Raw genomic sequence first — 17,866 nt, forward strand, 5'->3', positions numbered from 1 at the left:
TTCTCCATGAGACTGCCTTCAAAAGAGCTGAGCAAATATTAAAGCCGCGTGTGATTAATAATGAAGTGCATTGGAAGTTAAGAGGCCGGCTGGTCCCGGTCCAGGTTCCCATGGATGGATACCCAGGGTCGCCAAGACCAGCGCCATTGTCACTCTCCTCAATGACGGCTTGCCAGAGAAAGGCGGCGAGCCAGGAATCCTCCTAAGCTGCCTGTTGTGTAGGCTGACGGGGATCACGGCATCACAAGGGGCTTCAGTTAACTCATTTAATAGGAAAGACATTCATTAGAACAGTTTGATTTTCATGAAAACAAAACCTGTTGCCTGGGAGGTACCCTGTCCTCTCAGAAGCATTAGAGAGGAAACCAGGGGTAAACTTTTTCCTCTGCTTTCTGGCGATTTGCCACATCCCGTCAATTCCATTTTCTTATTTAAATTTCAAACCCACCCTCCTGCTCGCTTTCATTCTCATAATTGTAGTAAGGACTTTACTGTATTTTTATCTGAAATATCCTACTAGCTTTTTAACTGGTCACATGATCATCAGTCTCCCCTTACCATCATTCATCATCGGACTCATCGTTTCTGGCTCCATCTTCCTAAAGCAGTGCTTTGAACATGCCATGCTCTGCTCCTGAACACTCTATAATTGTCTATATTGTCTACAGAAAGACATCCTTGCCCAGCTCTTTCACTCTCTGTGCCCTGGCACTAACTCACCTTCCCCACTGTAATGCCTACTACTTTGTCTTCATGCCGCCGCTGAACTAAAACATACTGTCCTTCTGTAGTGACAGGTTGATTCAGCTTAAAGTGCCCTTTTCTCCAACTTTCTCCACCCTTCAATGCTGACTTCAAATGCCCACACTTCACTGAAGCAATTTCTCATCCTTTTGGTGGGATGGACTCACCTAGTAGTTCCCAGAGCCCATGACCTCACATCTCTCTTACAGAGCTAATCACCTTTCATGTTGTGCTAGAGTGGTATTCGTGTGTGTGTGTGTGTGTGTGTGTGTGTGTGTGTGTGTGTGTGTGTGTGTGTGTGCGCACATGCTCAGTCGCTAAGTCATGTCCTACTCTTTTGCAGCCCCATAGACTGTAGCCCACCAGGCTCCTCTGTCCATGGGATTTCCCAGGCAAGAATACTGGAGTGGATTGACATTTCCTTCTCCAGAGCATCTTCCCAATCCAGGGATCAAACCCACATCTCCTGCATTGGCAGGAGGATTCTGTACCACTAAGCCACCAGGGAAGCCCGATATTTGCATATGTCAGGAATAAAAACGCCCAAACCACAAAGTGTGTGCCTTCTCTTTGAATCCCTCATAGTCCCTAGCATGGCTTCTCTCTCCCTAGCCTAGTGTCTTGCCCTTGCTGGCAGTTTGTTGATTTAATGATGTAAGTACTTGATCCGACGTAGAACTCCCAGCCCAGGTGTAACTTCATGTGGCGCTGTGTTTAGTTGTCAGACAAGAGTGCCCATCGAGGATTTGCTTCATTTTTCTGTTTTGTGCAGGAGGTGGTGGTTGGCTGTTGGGGGTTTGGGGCGAAGGCAAACTGAAGAGGTGCCCATTTGTAAAACGTGGCCTGGAAATCAACTAATCCCCTGCCCTGAAGGGGCTCTTACTGGCACAGAAGCCCAGCTTTGGCACTGCAATCTGAGCTTCCCTTCCTGCGTCCCTAATTACTCATGTGGTCTCCTTTGTTGGAGGTTTTTTCCATCTTGGACCTTTGCCCTGCTTAACAGCCCAGAACATCCTAGCGCTAGCAACACATTTGTTTTGTCAGCTTTTACTCCAAAAGGATTTTATAGGATCAATTTGCTTAGGCAAACTTTTAATTTGGTTTTGTTTTCTCTTCAGGGACTTTATTTGTAAAAACTGAAATGCGTATGTGCAAAATCGGATGATTAAAGTGCTTGAAATGCCAGGGAGCAGAAAGACAGCTCAGTCTCAGGGGACACTGAGACAAACTAGCGGCATACACCCCAGATGTTCATCTTGACTGTTTGCACGTTTGCGGCGGCAAAATGTTCAATGATCACAGTACCTGTATCTAAGTCCTTTTGGGCTGCTATAACAAAAATACCATATGCTGAGTGGCTTCAACAACAAACATGTGTTTCTTGTAGTTCTGGAAGCTGAAAAGTTCAAGATCAAGGTGCCAGCAGATTCCTCTTGGTGAGGGCCCACTCCCCAGTTCATAGATAACCATCTCTTTGCTCTAACCTCACATGGCAGAAGGAGAAGGGCTATCTCTGGGGTCTCTTTTATAAGAGCACCAATCCCATTCATGAAGGTTTCACCGTCATGATCTCAGCATCTCCCAAAGGCCCCACCTCCTAATACCTTCACATGGGGGCAGAAGGTTTCAATGTAAGAATTTGGCGGGGCGGGGGGGTGGGGGGTAGGAGAGGTGCACAAGCATTCAGACCACAGCAACTCAGAGCAGGTAAGACACCTTCAACTAACAGGAAGGAAATAACTGATTAAAAGTCGTCCTGGGACTACTCTGGCGGTCCAGCAGCTAAGACTCCACACTTCCAATGCAAGGGGCACAGGTTAGATCCCTGGTCGGGGAGCCAAGATCCCACATGCTATGGGGCCATGGTCAAAAAAAAAAAAATGTTTTAATAAAAGTAGTCTAAATAATTGTGTTTATTTCATCAAACAAGACATCTAAAGGAAGGCAGTCCTACAGGAAGGTAGTTCTAACATCAGCAAAGGATAGGACTGTTGCTGTCTCCTTGCTCTCCTCTCCCAGTAATTAGCAGGGTCCCCAAATGACCCAAATGACCCTGCTGTGGTTGTCTTTACACAACCACATCCAAACAGGAAAAAATAGGGTGTGACAAAAGGCCTTTCTCACCCTGCTGCTCCTTTTCATCAGAGAGGAACATTTTCCCCAGAATTCTTCAGTAGCTTGTGTTGGTGGACTGAATTGGGTCACATGTTCATTCCTAGGCCAATCACTTGTTAAAGAGAAATCCTGAAGCCATGATTGGTGTAGGCCAATGACATCATTTGCAGGAGCTGGGCACCCTTGTCAGATAAAAAAAGAAATGGGTTCTGAGAGCAAGAAAAAGGGGGCATGGTTATCAAGTAGGCAGCCCACTTTATCTGCCAAGTGCTATACATGGCTCTTCATCTAGTTCAATATCAAGAAGGTATTTTTTGTGGATAATCCATCAGTACTAATAAGAGTGAAAGGACTTCCCATTACTCCAAATCAAATATTAATAATAACCCACTGTTATTTTTATTGTTGTTATCGGCATCATCAAACAGGATGATGATAAAGAACAGAATCTAAAAGACCAAGACTGTCTTCCCGATTTAAGCTATAGTTTGATTTATTGTCCTGGGTATTTTTATACAGGGTTACTGAAAACATTTATCTTATGTTTACTTGAATTAAGCTGAAAGACTATCACTATTTATTCTTTTCACGTCAATTGCTAAATTAAATAGTGGCTTATGTATAATTACTGGGCCTGGAAGCTTATCTCAACCTGTGGGAAAATTCTTCTCTATCTGTATGTCACTGTGAGCTTTCACTCAAACTGAGTCACCTAACCTTTGACACTTCCTGCTAGTCCAACTACAGCTGTCATTTACCTCTTATCACTGCTTCCCAGGACACTTCCTGCTAGCCTTTCTTTCTTGGTGGTTCTGTCTCACCTCAAATTTATTTTCTTTATTTTTGCGTGGGTGGCTCTTTCTTTGTGTCCTGCATTCACGCATTCACTGCCACATTCTTCTGAACACATTGCAATCTAACATTGCCCACAGACACAGACATTCCCCCAAGGGAAGCCGTCAAGGTTACAATTCCAATGTAAGACTAGAATATCAGAGTCTTCTTTGAAGCTGTGCTTCACTTTGAACCTTTCAAGAAACAGCAATGGACCAGACAGAGCAGTTGAACAATTCAGGGAGGACGAAAATGCCAGGGAACAGAAAGATAGTTCAGGCTCAGCGGAAACTCAGAAGACTTTGGGCCAGATGACTGCCCTTATTGTAAAGAGACAGGGGAACCTAAGAGCTGTCGGAGGTCTGTTCTAGGAGGCTGGTTTAGTAAATAAGAGAAAGATAGCTAGCAGGAGGAATGGTGATGGTGAATTTGATCATACGCTAATTCTGAAGGTTTTATTGGTCCTCTGCCTTTAAATCAGGCTTCCCAGGTAGTGCTAGAGGTAAAGAATCCACCTGCCAATGGAGGAGATGTAAGAGATGTGCGTTCAATCCCTGGGTCTGCAAGATACCCTAGAAGAGGGCATGGCAACCCACTCCAGTATTCTTGCCTGGAGAATCCAATGGACAGAAGAGCCTGGTGGGCTACAGTCCATTGGGTCTCAATGAGTCGAACATGACTGAAGCAACTGAGCACACACGCCTTTAAGTCACTTAATAGGATATTAAGGTGTATCCCTGCTCTCCCATCTTTCTCCATAGCCTGCTGCTACCCACCCTCTTCCTAACTAGATTTAACAGTGAAGCAGAAGTGGCATGTGGAATACCTGAGTTTCTCCTATAAAAAAGAATCCCTCTAACTTCAGGCAAGATCTCTCTGCAAATTTAGTTGCCTTGAAATCCTCTGATAATACATAATGAAATGAGGCACTATTTCATGGACATGCTTGCATATTATTTCACTTCCTCTCTCATAAATTCCCAAATCCCCAACCAATTTTATTGCCTGCTCCATCATTTTCTTCTATTTAATACTCCTCCAACACCATCTATGCAGTCTGATCTACCTCTCCCCCTAGATTGAAAAGTAATAAATAGAGAGTTTAAGAAAAAACTGTCTTCCTGTGTATGCAGATGGCTCAGACTTTGTCCTTGCTAGGCCTTCTGTGTCTGGGTGATGGGATTCAGTGGAGAGCCCCAGCTGGGGCATCTGTGGCAGCTGCACCCTAAGTGTGCCTTTTTTTTCCTGTATATTAGCTCAGCTGGTAAAAAATCCACCTGTAATGCAGGAGACCCGGGTTTGATTCCTGGGTCAGGAAGATCCCCTGGAGAAGGGATAGGCTACTCACTCCAGTATTCATGGGCTTCCCTCGTGGCTCAGATGGTAAAGAATCCTTCTGCAATGTGGGAGACCTGGGTTCGACCCCTGGGTTGGGGGAGATTCTCTGGAGGAAGGCGTGACAACCCACTCCAGTATTCTTGCCTGGAGAATCCCCATGGACAGAGGAGCCTGGCGGGCTACAGTCCATAGGGTTGCAAAGAATCAGACAGGACTGAGCGACTAACCACACACAGCATATGAGAAAGGGTTTCACCCTACCAAGTGATCATACCCAAAGACTTTCCTTTCACAGACAGCGAGATCTACCATGAAGAGCAGAGATTCAGAGCCTCCCATTCTACCCACATGTCTCTAACTCAGCCTCTTGAAAGCTGAGTAACCTTGGTCAGTATCCTTCCTCCCTCTGTGTCTACAGTTAAGCTCAGACGGTAAAGAATCTGCCTACAATGCTGGAGACCTGGGTTCAATCCCTGGGTTGGAAAGATCCCCTGCAGGAAGAAATGGCAACCAACTTCAGTATTCTTGCCTGGAGAATCCCATGCACAGAAGATTCTGGGGGGCTACAGTCCACGGACTCAAAAAGAGTCGGACATGACTGAGCGACTAACACACACCTGTAAATTAAGGAAGATTAAAAGTTTCCACCTCCTGAGTTTGTTGAGAAGATCACAAAAATTAACATATGAAAACGCTTCAAAGTTTTACATAAGTAGCCATAGGGGACTATGGATTCTTTTTCTTTTTTTCTCTCTTTAACAGCTCTATTAAGGTGTAATTCACATATACACAGTTCACCCAGTTCATGCATTGTATGAATCAGTATGTTTACGGAGTTGTGCAACTATCACGACACTCAATTTTAGAACATTTTTATCACCCAGAAAGAAACACCATGCTCTTTAGCTATCACCCTGTGCCCTCACATTCCACCCCCAGCCCTGGGCAACCACTAATCTGCTTCTGTCTGTGTAGATCTACCTGTTCTGTACGTCTTGTATAAATGGAACCATGTGATCTTTTATGACTGGCTTCTTTCACATGCAGCATAGTGTTTTCAAGGTCCATCTGTGTTGTAACATATGTCAGTGCCTCATTCCTTGTCATTGCTACATAATATCCCATTATATGGATATCTCCATTTATCAATTAATAGACACTTGTATTATTTCCACATTTTCACTATTATGAAAAAATGCTGGTATAAATATGTATGTACAAGTTTTTGTGTGGATGTACATTTTCATTTCCTTTGTATATAAACCCAGGAGTGGAATTGTGAGATCATTTTGTAGCTCTAAATTTAATCGAACTGCCAGACTGTTTTCCAAAGTGGTGGCACCATTTTCCATGCCCATTTGTAATGCATAAGCATTCCAATTTCTCCACATCTCTACCAACATTTTCTGTTTTCTGACATTTGGTTTCTAGCCATCCTTAATGGGTGGGAAATGGCATCTCTTTGATTTGCATTTCCAGATGGTTGGATGGCATCACTGACTCAATGGACATGAGTTTGAGTAAACTCCAGGAGTTGGTGATGGACAGGGAGGCCTTGCGTGCTGCACTCCATGGGATCACAAAGAGTCGGACATGACTGAGTGACTGAACTGAATTGAACTGAATAACTAATGATGTTGAGCATTTTTGCATGTGCTCATTGGCCACTGGTAAGCTATGAGTTCTTACAAAATGCCTCTTGTTGATGCTTCAGGAAATTTACATCACGAGAGATATTCTGAGAGCAGATCCAGCTCCTGTGTTCCCTTGAGAGTTTGAAACAATGCAGATTACTCATACAACTTGGCCCTTGCTAGGTGAGAATACTAGCCATGTTTTTAAACATTATACCAATCAAAAGAAACTGAAAGAATAGGGCAAGTTCATCTTGTGTTCAATACGTCTCCTATTTAGCTTACATTTCTACCCAGGCCTCTTCTGTTTCTATGAAAACTCTTTTATTCCAGTATCTCCTAAAGATTCCACTTACCATAATTTGGGTTTTCTCAAATTCTGCTGCCTTGATGTCTTTTTGATGTGTGTAAGCCCCTCCCACTGTAAAGTCTTCAAAGATACAGAACATTTACATCTTTCACGATGCACATGAAAGTAATCTGTACATACTGAATGAGGTCAGTCTTCCCACATCTCAAGAAAGGGCCTCCTTAAACTAACCAAAGCAGTTTCAACCAGATTTATAAACTTCAACAAGTTAATTCACTTCCATTTCCACACTGGTCAAATGAAATTCATAATTTCTAATTTATAGAGCTCTTGAGGATAGTAAGAAGTTGTATATATAGTATTTGGCACAGTGCTAGTCAAATAAGAAGCACAGAATAAAAGGAATATACCTACAAATCCATTTATGCCAAATTTAAATTATTCTGTCTAAAATCATGTGCATGCTGGCTCTCCAGTCTCCAGGGACCAGTGATGCATATCAGGACTCGAGACAAGGGCTGCCCAAGAATACAATTTGCTGAGAGGTTGAGAAATAAGAGAGAAGGACTCCAGACCCACAGGGGCCAATGGATGTTGCTGAGTTATCAGAGGCACTTCCAATTCATAAGGCTTGACTTGAATGAGTCAAGGTAGGAGGCAGAGGCCCTGGGGAATCCAAGGAAGGCCTCAACCACATGCACTCCCTAGATGACCTTGGCCCTTCCCGTCCAGCCTGACCCTCCCTATTTGACCTTGACAGCTACTTCAGTGCTGCTGGGGTTCTTCTCCAAAGCCACAGAAGAATCAAAACAGAACTGAATTCTCCAGCTCTGAAGACAAGGGTCACATCTCAGAAAACAAAATGAAGCATCCGTCAGAGATGTAATCTGTCATTTTCCACGTTCTTTCCTTTACCAGGGTTTTACAACATGGGGCTGATAGGAAGAGACTAGAAGGCCTTGCAGACAGTGACTGCAGCCATGAAATTAAAAGACGCTTTCTCCTTGGAAAGAAAGCTATGACAAACCTAGGTGGCGTATTTCAAAGCAGAGACATCACTTTGCCAACAAAGGTCTACATAGTCAAAGCTATGGTTTTTTCAGTAGTCATGTATGGATGTGAGAGTTGGACCACAAAGAAGGCTGAGAGCCAAAGAATTGATGCTTTTGAACTGTGGTGTTGGAGAAGACTCTTGAGAGTCCCTTGGACTGCAAGGAGATCAAACCAGTCAATCCTAAAGGAAATCAACCCTGAATACTCATTGAAAGGACTAACGGTGAAGCTGAAGCATCAATACCTTGGCCACCTGATGCAAAGAGCTGCCTCATTAGAAAAGACCCTGATGCTGGAAAAGATTGAAGGCAAAAGGAAAAGAGGGTGGCAGAGGATGAGATGGTTAGATAGCATCACCCACTCAATGGACATGGGTTTGAGCAAACTACAGGAGATAGTGAAGGACAGAGGAGCTCGGTGTGCTGCAGTCCATGGGGTCACAAAGAGTCAGACACAATTGAGCTTCTGAAGAACAAAGGCCCAGTAGTCTAGCAGAGTAGTCATTTGCTGCCACCTATGGGTATGACATTAAAAGTGACCTAAGGGGAAATGAGAATTTCTCTCATCCCTTAATGTGCATTTAAATGTAATTCTACAGAAAGCACCAAGGAAGATAATTTTTGCTTATCTGTTGATTTTTATATTATGCAGAAACAAAAGAAAAAAGGATTAAAGATAGCTACCAACTCTACAACGAATATCACCAAATCTTCCTGAGAACAGTGATTCACAAATTATGCTATTGGTTTGAAAAATAGATTGATTCTGACTTGTCTAGCCCACCACAGCCTTTAACTGAGAGCAAGTTGAAAAACACAGATCAAATTAGGTTAAAAAATTGTCATTGTTCTGATTGAAAATAAGCTCATCAAAACCTATTATAGCAAAAGTCCGTTTGTCATGGTTACCATGGAATTAGGCTCTTCACAATCACTTTAAAATAGTACTTCCACTCCACAGCTAGAAACTTCTGCATACAGAAAGGGAAGAATGGGCTTTAATGAGAAAAGCTCAATTGTGTCCTGAAATATTTATACCAGCTTTTCAAATAAGTATAAAACATTTAAGAGTTCTGCCTCCAAAGATATCCTTGAAAAAGATGGGAAATGTAACCTCTGATTCACCAAAAACAGAAACAAAAATATGTTTTGGCTTATCTGGTTTGCAATTTTAGGCAAATTAAAAAGTATAGGGTAGGTGAATAGAACAAGAAATCAGGAAATGGTGACTTCAGTTGGGGTGATGGAAGAAGATGCTGTGCACACAATTCTTAAAGCATCCATATTTCTGGTTAATATGCCTGTCTCCTAAGTAGATATGAGATATTTGAAAGCAGAAGCAGTATTTTATATTTATATCCTCTGAAGATATTCTGAGAGCCTAAAGTTTAGACAATAAATATTTTTAGATATCTAGCCTCCCAAAATTTATTTCCCACCTACTATGTACCAGAGGTACAAGCTTGATTTAGAAAAGGCAGAGGAATGAGAGATCAAACTGTCAACATCTGCTGGATCATAGAAAAAGCAAGGGAATTCCAGAAAATATCTGCTTCATAGAATACACTAAAGTCTTTGACAGTGTGGGTCACAACAAACTGTGGAAAATTCTCAAAGAGATGGGAATACCAGACCACCTTATCTGTCTCCTGAGAAACCTGTATGCAGGTCAAGAAACAACAGTTAGAACCGAACATGGAACAAGGGACTGGTTCAAAACTGGGAAAGGAGTGCATCAAGGCTGTATATTGTCACCCGGCTTATTTAACAGGGTACATATGAAAAGTACATCATGCAAAATGCTGGGCCAGATGAATCACAAGCTAGAATCAAGATTGCCAGGTGAAATAGCAACAACCTCAGGCAGATATCATTCTAATGGCAGAACTAAAGAGCTTCTTGATGACGGTGAAAGAGGAGAGTGTAAAAGCTGGCTTGAAACTAAACATTCAAAAAACGAAGATCATGGATCCAGTCCCATCATTTCATGGCAAATAGAAAGGGGAAAAGTATAAACAGTGACAGATTTTATTTTCTTGAGCTCCAAAATCACTGTGGATGGTGACTGCAGCCATGAAACTAAAAGCTCTTGGACAGTGTGTTTAAAAGCAGAGACATCACTTTGCAACAAAGGTCCTCATAGTCAAAGCTATGGCTTTTCCAGTAGTCATGTATGGATGTGAGAGTTGGACCATAAGAAGGCTGAGCACCGAAGAACTTATGCTTTTGAACTGTGGGCACAATTAGCCCTGTGCACAGCAACTGGAGCCCACATGCCTAGAGCCCGTGTTCTGCAGAAAGAGAGGCCCACGCACCACAGCTAGAGAGTAACCCTCACTCCCTGCAACTACAGAAAGCCCATCTGCAGCAAAAAAGACCGATTGCAGCCATAAATAAATAAATAAATCTGCTTTTTTAAAAAAGGAAGAGTGCTGACTTCAGCAATGCAGGCATGATACAAGGCAAGAGAAATAGTATCTTGTTGAACAGATAAGTTCAGATAAGTTTGTTTGATTTGGCTAATAATTTTGCCACAGTTTAGCCTGCTTGGTGGCTTCCCTGTGGCTCAGATGGTGAAGAATCTGCCTGCATTGTAGGAGATTCAGTTTGATCCCCGGGTCAGGAAGATCCCCGGGGAAAGGGAATGGCTACCCTCTCCAGTATTCTTACCTGGAGAATCCCATGGACAGAGGAGCCTGGAGGGTCACAGTCCATGGGATTGCAAAGAGTCGCACACGACTGAGCAACTAACACTTTATCAGCCTGCAATACCAAGAAAAGTTAATGCATGAAGGCTAAACTTCGATATGCGGTATGTTGACAAAATTCAAGCAGATTAGCTGATTACTTCCAGGGAAGGAAGGCAACAACCTCCCCTTTAGGGGAAAAAGAAAATCAGTTCAGTTCAGTCGCTCAGTCGTGTCCGACTCTTTGCGACTCCATGAATCGCAGCACGCCAGGCCTCTCTGTCCATCACCAACTCCCGGAGTCCACCCAAACCCATGTCCGTCGAGTCGGTGATGCCATCCAACCATCTCATCCTCTGTCGTCCCCTTCTCCTCCAGCCCTCAATCCTACCCAGCATTAGGGTCTTTTCCAATGAGTCAACCCTTCGCATGAGGTGCCCAAAGTATTGGAGTTTCAGCTTCAACATCAGACCTTCCAATGAACACCTAGGATTGATCTCTTTTAGGATGGATTGATTGGATCTCCTTGCAGTCCAAGGGACTCTCAAGAGTCTTCTCCAACACCACAGTTCAAAAGCATCAATTCTTCGGCGCTCAGCTTTCTTCACCGTCCAACTCTCACATCCATACATGACCACTAGAAAAACCATAGCCTTGACTAGACATAGAGAAAATAGATTATCTCTTCTGTTTACAACTGTATCTCTAGCTCTTACAGCTGAATAAATACCTATCAGTTCAGTTGATTCACTCAGCTGTGTCCAACTCTTTGTGATCTCATGTGATCCCATGGACTGCAGCACACCAGGCTTCCCCGTCCATCACCAACTCCCGGAACTTGCTCAAACTCATGTCCATCGAATCAGTGATGCCATCCAACCATCTCATCCTCTGTTGTCCACTTCTCCTCCTGCTTTCAATCTTTCCTAGCATCAGGGTCTTTTCCAACGAGTCAGTTTTTCACATCAGGTAGCCAATGTATTGTCAGCTTCAGCGTCAGTCCTTCCAGTGAATCTTCAGGACTAATCTCCTTTAGGATGGACTTGTTGGATCTCCTTGCAGTCCAAGGGACTCTCAAGAGTCTTCTTCAACACCACAGTTCAAAAGCATCAATTCTTCATAAATACCTATGACTAAATATTAATGTGATACCCTCCTACTGGAAGCATTATCTGCATATTAGTGAGAATGAGGGCTTCAGAGAGATGGAATGATCATCCCAAGGTCATTTAATAGGAAACTTTGAGTTCCAATTCAAATCGTATCCAAATGGGAGATTTCTGAGGTCCTAGCATTAGTCATTCGACCAGACTGTGTTATACTGCTCAGATCTCAGACCCCAGTCTCATTGACACTAGCAAATAAATACACACAGAGAAACTAGTGACTCCAGCCTCTTCACCTGCCTCTGCCCCTGAGCCTAGCTCAGTCCACCTTCTGTCTGAGGCTTTCCCAAGGCATTCATGAGAATCATTGAGTTACAGAACAATCCAGATGAGATTGTCCTTCCATCTGCTTAGGGCCATCAGAGCCTCCGTGCACTGAATTTCAATTTAAGGAGTTTCATGTCCCATCTGGAGCAAGAGGATTCATTTGTACACGAGAGAAAGAGATCACTGTGATTTTTAACCTGGTTTTAATGGAAATGACTCAATTCTAGTTTTAAAATTTAAATGATGTTTGCATATTGTATGTTCCACACACGGCAAGCATTATCTTGCCAACCATTGTTTTCCAGGTCACATTAGCACAGCAGTAAATGCTCTTTGAAAATAAACCATGTAGATAAGAACTCTCACGGCAGCTTTGTTTCCTGGAGGAGAAAACTTGAAGCTAACCCACAAGTCTATCAAAGGAAATGAGACAAAGAGATTGTGTTATGCTCCAACCATGAAGCTATTAAAAAGGATGAAGTCAATCTACCTGTGCCAAGGTGACAATATTTAACATCTACTGATAAATGAAAAAAGTGAAATGAAAACCACTATGCACATCTCTAATACTAGTGATAACAGTAATAAAGGTCAGTATGTGGAGATCGCAAAATCTGGAAGACTATGCAACGAACTATAGAGAGTAATGACTCTAAGAAATGACATTATGGGATAATTTCATTTTTGACCTTATTCATCTCTGTATCTTATAAACTTTTATAAGCATTACCTATTGCTTATGTAATTTTTTAATGCTTCTGTCTCATTTTAAATATCAGTTCAGTTCAGTCGCTCAGTTGTGCCCGACTCTTTGAGACCCCATGAATTGCAGCACGCCAGGCCTCCCTGTCCATCACCAACTCCCGGAGTCTACCCAAACCCATGTTCATTGAGTCGGTGATGCCATCCAACCATCTCATCCTCTGTTGTCCCCTTCTCCTCCTGCCCCCAATCCGTCCCAGCATTAGGGTCTTTTCCAATGAGTCAACTCTTCGCATGAGGTGGCCAAAGGATTGGAGTTTCAGCTTCAACATCAGTCCTTCCAATGAACACCCAGGATTGATCTCCTTTAGGATGGATTGATTGGATCTCCTTGAAGTCCAAGGGACTCTCAAGAGTCTTCTCCAACACCACAGTTCAAAAGCATCAATTCTGCGGTGCTCAGCTTTCTTCATCGTCCAACTCTCACATCCATACATGACCACTGGAAAAACCATAGCCTTGACTTGACGGACTTTTGTTGGCAAAGTAATGACTCTGCTTTTAAATTTGCTATCTAGGTTGGCCATAACCTTCCTTCCAAGGAGTAAGCATCTTTTAATTTCATGGCTGCAGTCACCATCAGCAGTGATTTTGGAGCCCAAAAAAATAAAGTCAGCCACTGTTTCCACTGTTTCCCCATCTATTTCCCATAAAGTGATGGAACCAGATGCCATGATCTTAGTTTTCTGAACGTTGAGCTTAAAGCCAACTTTTTCACTCTCCTCTTTCACTTTCATCAAGAGGCTCTTTAGTTCTTCACTTTCTGCCATAAGGGTGGTGTCATCTGCATATCTGAGGTTATTGATATTTCTCCCGGAAATCTTGATTCCAGCTTGTGTTTCTTCCAGCTCAGCGTTTCTCATGGTGTACTCTTATATAAGTTAAATAAGCAGGGTGACAATATATAGCCTTGACGTACTCCTTTTCCTATTTGGTACCAGTCTGTTGTTCCATGTCCAGTTCTAACTGTTGCTTCCTGACCTGCATACATTTTAAATATAAATAGATATAATAAATTTAAAATTAATAAACTGGAAGTTTTCAGTGACAGTTTATATGTCAGCAGAGCATGATCCTTCTAAAGAGTTACCATGTGCCGCAAGCATTATTCATGCTCTTTGGTCCAGTAATCTTGAATACAGAAAACTTTCATCTATACAGATGTCTATTACAGTTCTGTTGTATTAGCAGAAAGCTGAAAACAACCCAAGCGGTTACCAGAAAAAAACAGTGAAATAAAACGCCATTTTCAAAATATTATGCAACCTTTTAATAAGAAGTGTTAGAAGACTATAAAATAACATGAAATCCTTACATTATAATATGAAGGATAAGTGCAAGATATAAAATTATATATTCAAATATGTGCAGTCAGATGTCTCAATGGAAAATGACCTAGAAAGAAATTTACCAGAGCTGAGAATAATGTTGTTTTCATGGCGGTGCTCGTGTTTATTTTTCTTCCTTGCACATTTTCATAGTTTCCAGTTTTTCAATTACCTCTTACTGCCTGCATCACGGAAAATAATGCCATCAGTGCTGTTGATAGGAAATTAAAGAAACAGCAGCATTCTTATTACTGGCTTGGTAGAGAAATTCACATTTTTTCTTTCACTCGACTGTCAGGTTCATTTGAAGGAAAAGCGAGTTCTCACCCTATGGTTGGCCCTGGCTTCCCCTGTGCTCTGGTGCAAACCCTCCCCAGTCTCTTTGCTCCTTAACTGTGAAATTAGACCACGCCGTCAGGCTCAATGAGAAACTGAATAGTTTATGAAAGATGAATTTCCCACAAAAGGAGGTCATTTCTTCTAATGATTAAACTTAGTGTCACGAGTGAGCAACCAGTGACTGCTAGAGAGATTGACAGTCCCACGTCAGGACAACTGAGCTCCAGTTCCAGTTCGGACACTTGGTAAGTATCCTTCCTGTCTGTTTTCTAATGGCGCCACGTTTCAACTTTTTCACTTGTGAAATAATTGTGTTGAACTAGAATCTGAATTTTAAATGCAGCCTTTTTTAAAAATGGAAGGAATAGGAAGTACCTCTTGGGTTCAAGGATAATATTAGATATCATTACCTTTATTTGATGCATAAAGAAGTGAATATATAAAGAAGGTAAGAAAGTCGACCAAGGTAGTGACTAAGCTAGGATTCAGTTCCAGGCCATCTGACTCTTTCTTTTTAAGATTTTGTAGGTTAAACTGGTCAACCACTTGTAAAAGAATGAAACTAGAACACTTCCTAACACCATACACAAAAATAAACTCAAAATGGATTAAAGATCTAAATGTAAGACCAGAAACTATAAAACTCCTAGAGGAAACCATAGGCAAAACACTCTCTGACATAAATCACAGCAGGATCCTCCATGACCCAACTCTCAGAATATTGGAAATAAAAGCAAAAATAAACAAATGGGACCTAATTAAAATTAAAAGCTTTTGCACAACAAAGGAAACTATAAGCAAGGTGAAAAGACAGCCTTCAGAATGGGAGAAAATAATAGCAAACGAAGCAACAGACAAACAATTAATCTCGAAAATATACAAGCAACTCCTGCAGCTGAATTTCAGAAAAATAAACAACCCAATCAAAAAATGGGCCAAAGAACTAAACAGACATTTCTCCAAAGAAGACATACAGATGGCTAACAAACACATGAAAAGATGCTCAACATCACTCATTATTAGAGAAATGCAAATCAAAACCACAGTGAGGTACCATTACACACCAGTCAGAATGGCTGCTTTCCAAAAGTCTACAAGCAATAAATGCTGGAGAGGGTGTGGAGAAAAGGGAACCCTCTTACACTGTTGGTGGGAATGCAAACTAGTACAGCCACTATGGAGAACAGTGTGGAGATTCCTTAAAAAACCGGGAATAGAACTGCCATATGACCCAGCAATCCCACTGCTGGGCATACACACTGAGGAAACCAGAATTGAAAGAGATGCGTGTACCCTAATGTTCATCGCAGCACTGTTTACAATAGCCAGGACATGGAAGCAACCTAGATGTCCATTAGCAGACGAATGGATAAGGAAGCTGTGGTACATATACACAATGGAATATTACTCAGCCATTAAAAAAAAATACATTTGAATCGGTTCTATTGAGATGGATGAAACTGGAGCCCATAATACAGAGTGAAGTAAGCCAGAAAGAAAAACACCAATACAGTATACTAATGCATATATATGGAATTTGAAAGATGGTAACGATAACCCTATATGCGAGACAGAATAAGAGACACAGATGCATAGAACAGTCTTATGGACTCTGAGGGAGAAGGTGAGGGTGGGACATTCTGGGACAACAGCATTGAAACATGTATATTATCATATGTGAAACAGAACACCATACCATGTTCGATGCATGAGACAAATGCTCAGGGCTGGGGCAATGGGATGACCCAGAGGGATGGGATGGGGAGGGAGGTGGGGGGGGTCCAGGAAGGGGAACACATGTAAACCCATGGCTGATTCATGTCAATGTATGGCAAAAACTATTACAATATTGTAAAGTAATTAGCCCCCAACTAAAATAAATAAATTTATTTAAAAAAAAAAAAAGATTTTGTAGGTTAGAGAACTGAGGCTTCAGAGGACTGAATGATTTATCCAGGGTACATAGCAAGTTAGAGTTGGGGCCAGAATCCAAATTTCCTGATGCCCATCCTACATTTACTTTACTTTGAAAAAAACAAAACAAAACAAAACACTCAGTTGCAGATTCAAGTTACTTATAGTCCTCCATGTATAGTTAATTATCATCAATTATCGGTATTTCCTACACCTCTTGTTTTACTTTTCCCTTTTACTTTCTATCCTCACTATAACTTAATTTGCCCTCTGGGGGTGTTTCGGGAACTGTTATGGCAATTCACTAATTTGTTCTTTGGCTATATATTTGCTATTGTGTATCCTAGCTATCAAATTGGATGTTTTAACCATTTTAAAAATATGATCATTATATCCAGTAGATTCTCCTTTATAACCTTTCACTCCTATGTCATTTACCAAATATTCTCTATTTTAAATTTCTGATCAATTTTTTTCAATTCCTATGGGCTTTCCTTGTAGCTCAGTTGGTAAAGAATCTGCCTTTAGTGCAGGAGACCTGGGTTCGATCCCTGGGTGGGGAAGATTTTCCTGGAGAAGGAAATGGCAACCCACTCCACTATTCTTACCTGGAGAATCCCATGGACAGAGGAACCTGGCAGGCTACAGTCCATGCAGTCGCAAGAGTCAAACATGACTTAGTGACTAGAGAGAGAGAGAGGATAGTGTAGAATGTGCTGCAGTAACAAGTGATATTGGACATTTCAGCAACTAATATACACGAAGCTTTATTTCTCACTCACAGGCAACTTTAGTTGCTTTTCTCAGACTGTGACCCAGGCTGCTTCCACACTGCAACCCCACCATCTTGGAGGTCTTCACTGTAAGTCATAAAAACCGTAGCCAAGGTACTATGGAGAACTCACACCCCACTAGCCAGAACTAGTCACATGGCCCCAACCCAACTGCCAGGAAAGCTGGAACATGATAAATGAGCACATGGGCTTTTGGTGAGCACCAATTATCTCCTTGACAAGGGCAGCTTGCTTAATTTGTTGTCTGTGAGCTCATTTTCCCCTGGGACCTCACTGCCCCCCACCCCCTTTTAGGCTGGAAATATGTATCTGGGGAAAGTCCAGGAGCTGTACAGTAGGTGTATTAGTCAGGGTATGCTAACACATACCCCAGGATCCCCCAAAACCCACAGGCTTTTCATATTAGAGGCGTCGCTTCCTACTCATACCACAGACCAACCATGCATTCAAGCAGGCAGCCCTCCATGTAGTAACTCAGAAAGCCTGCTCCTTCCATCTAGTGGGTTTCCCAAGCAGGCATACAGAGCAAAGACCCATGGTCACCCTGGACCATTGCATTGGAGAAGCCCTAGGCAGAAAATA

The sequence above is a fragment of the Giraffa tippelskirchi genome, chromosome 8 (genome assembly GCF_054371585.1).
Source record: "Giraffa tippelskirchi isolate mGirTip1 chromosome 8, T2T-mGirTip1v1.2.pri, whole genome shotgun sequence".
NCBI lineage: Eukaryota > Metazoa > Chordata > Mammalia > Artiodactyla > Giraffidae > Giraffa > Giraffa tippelskirchi.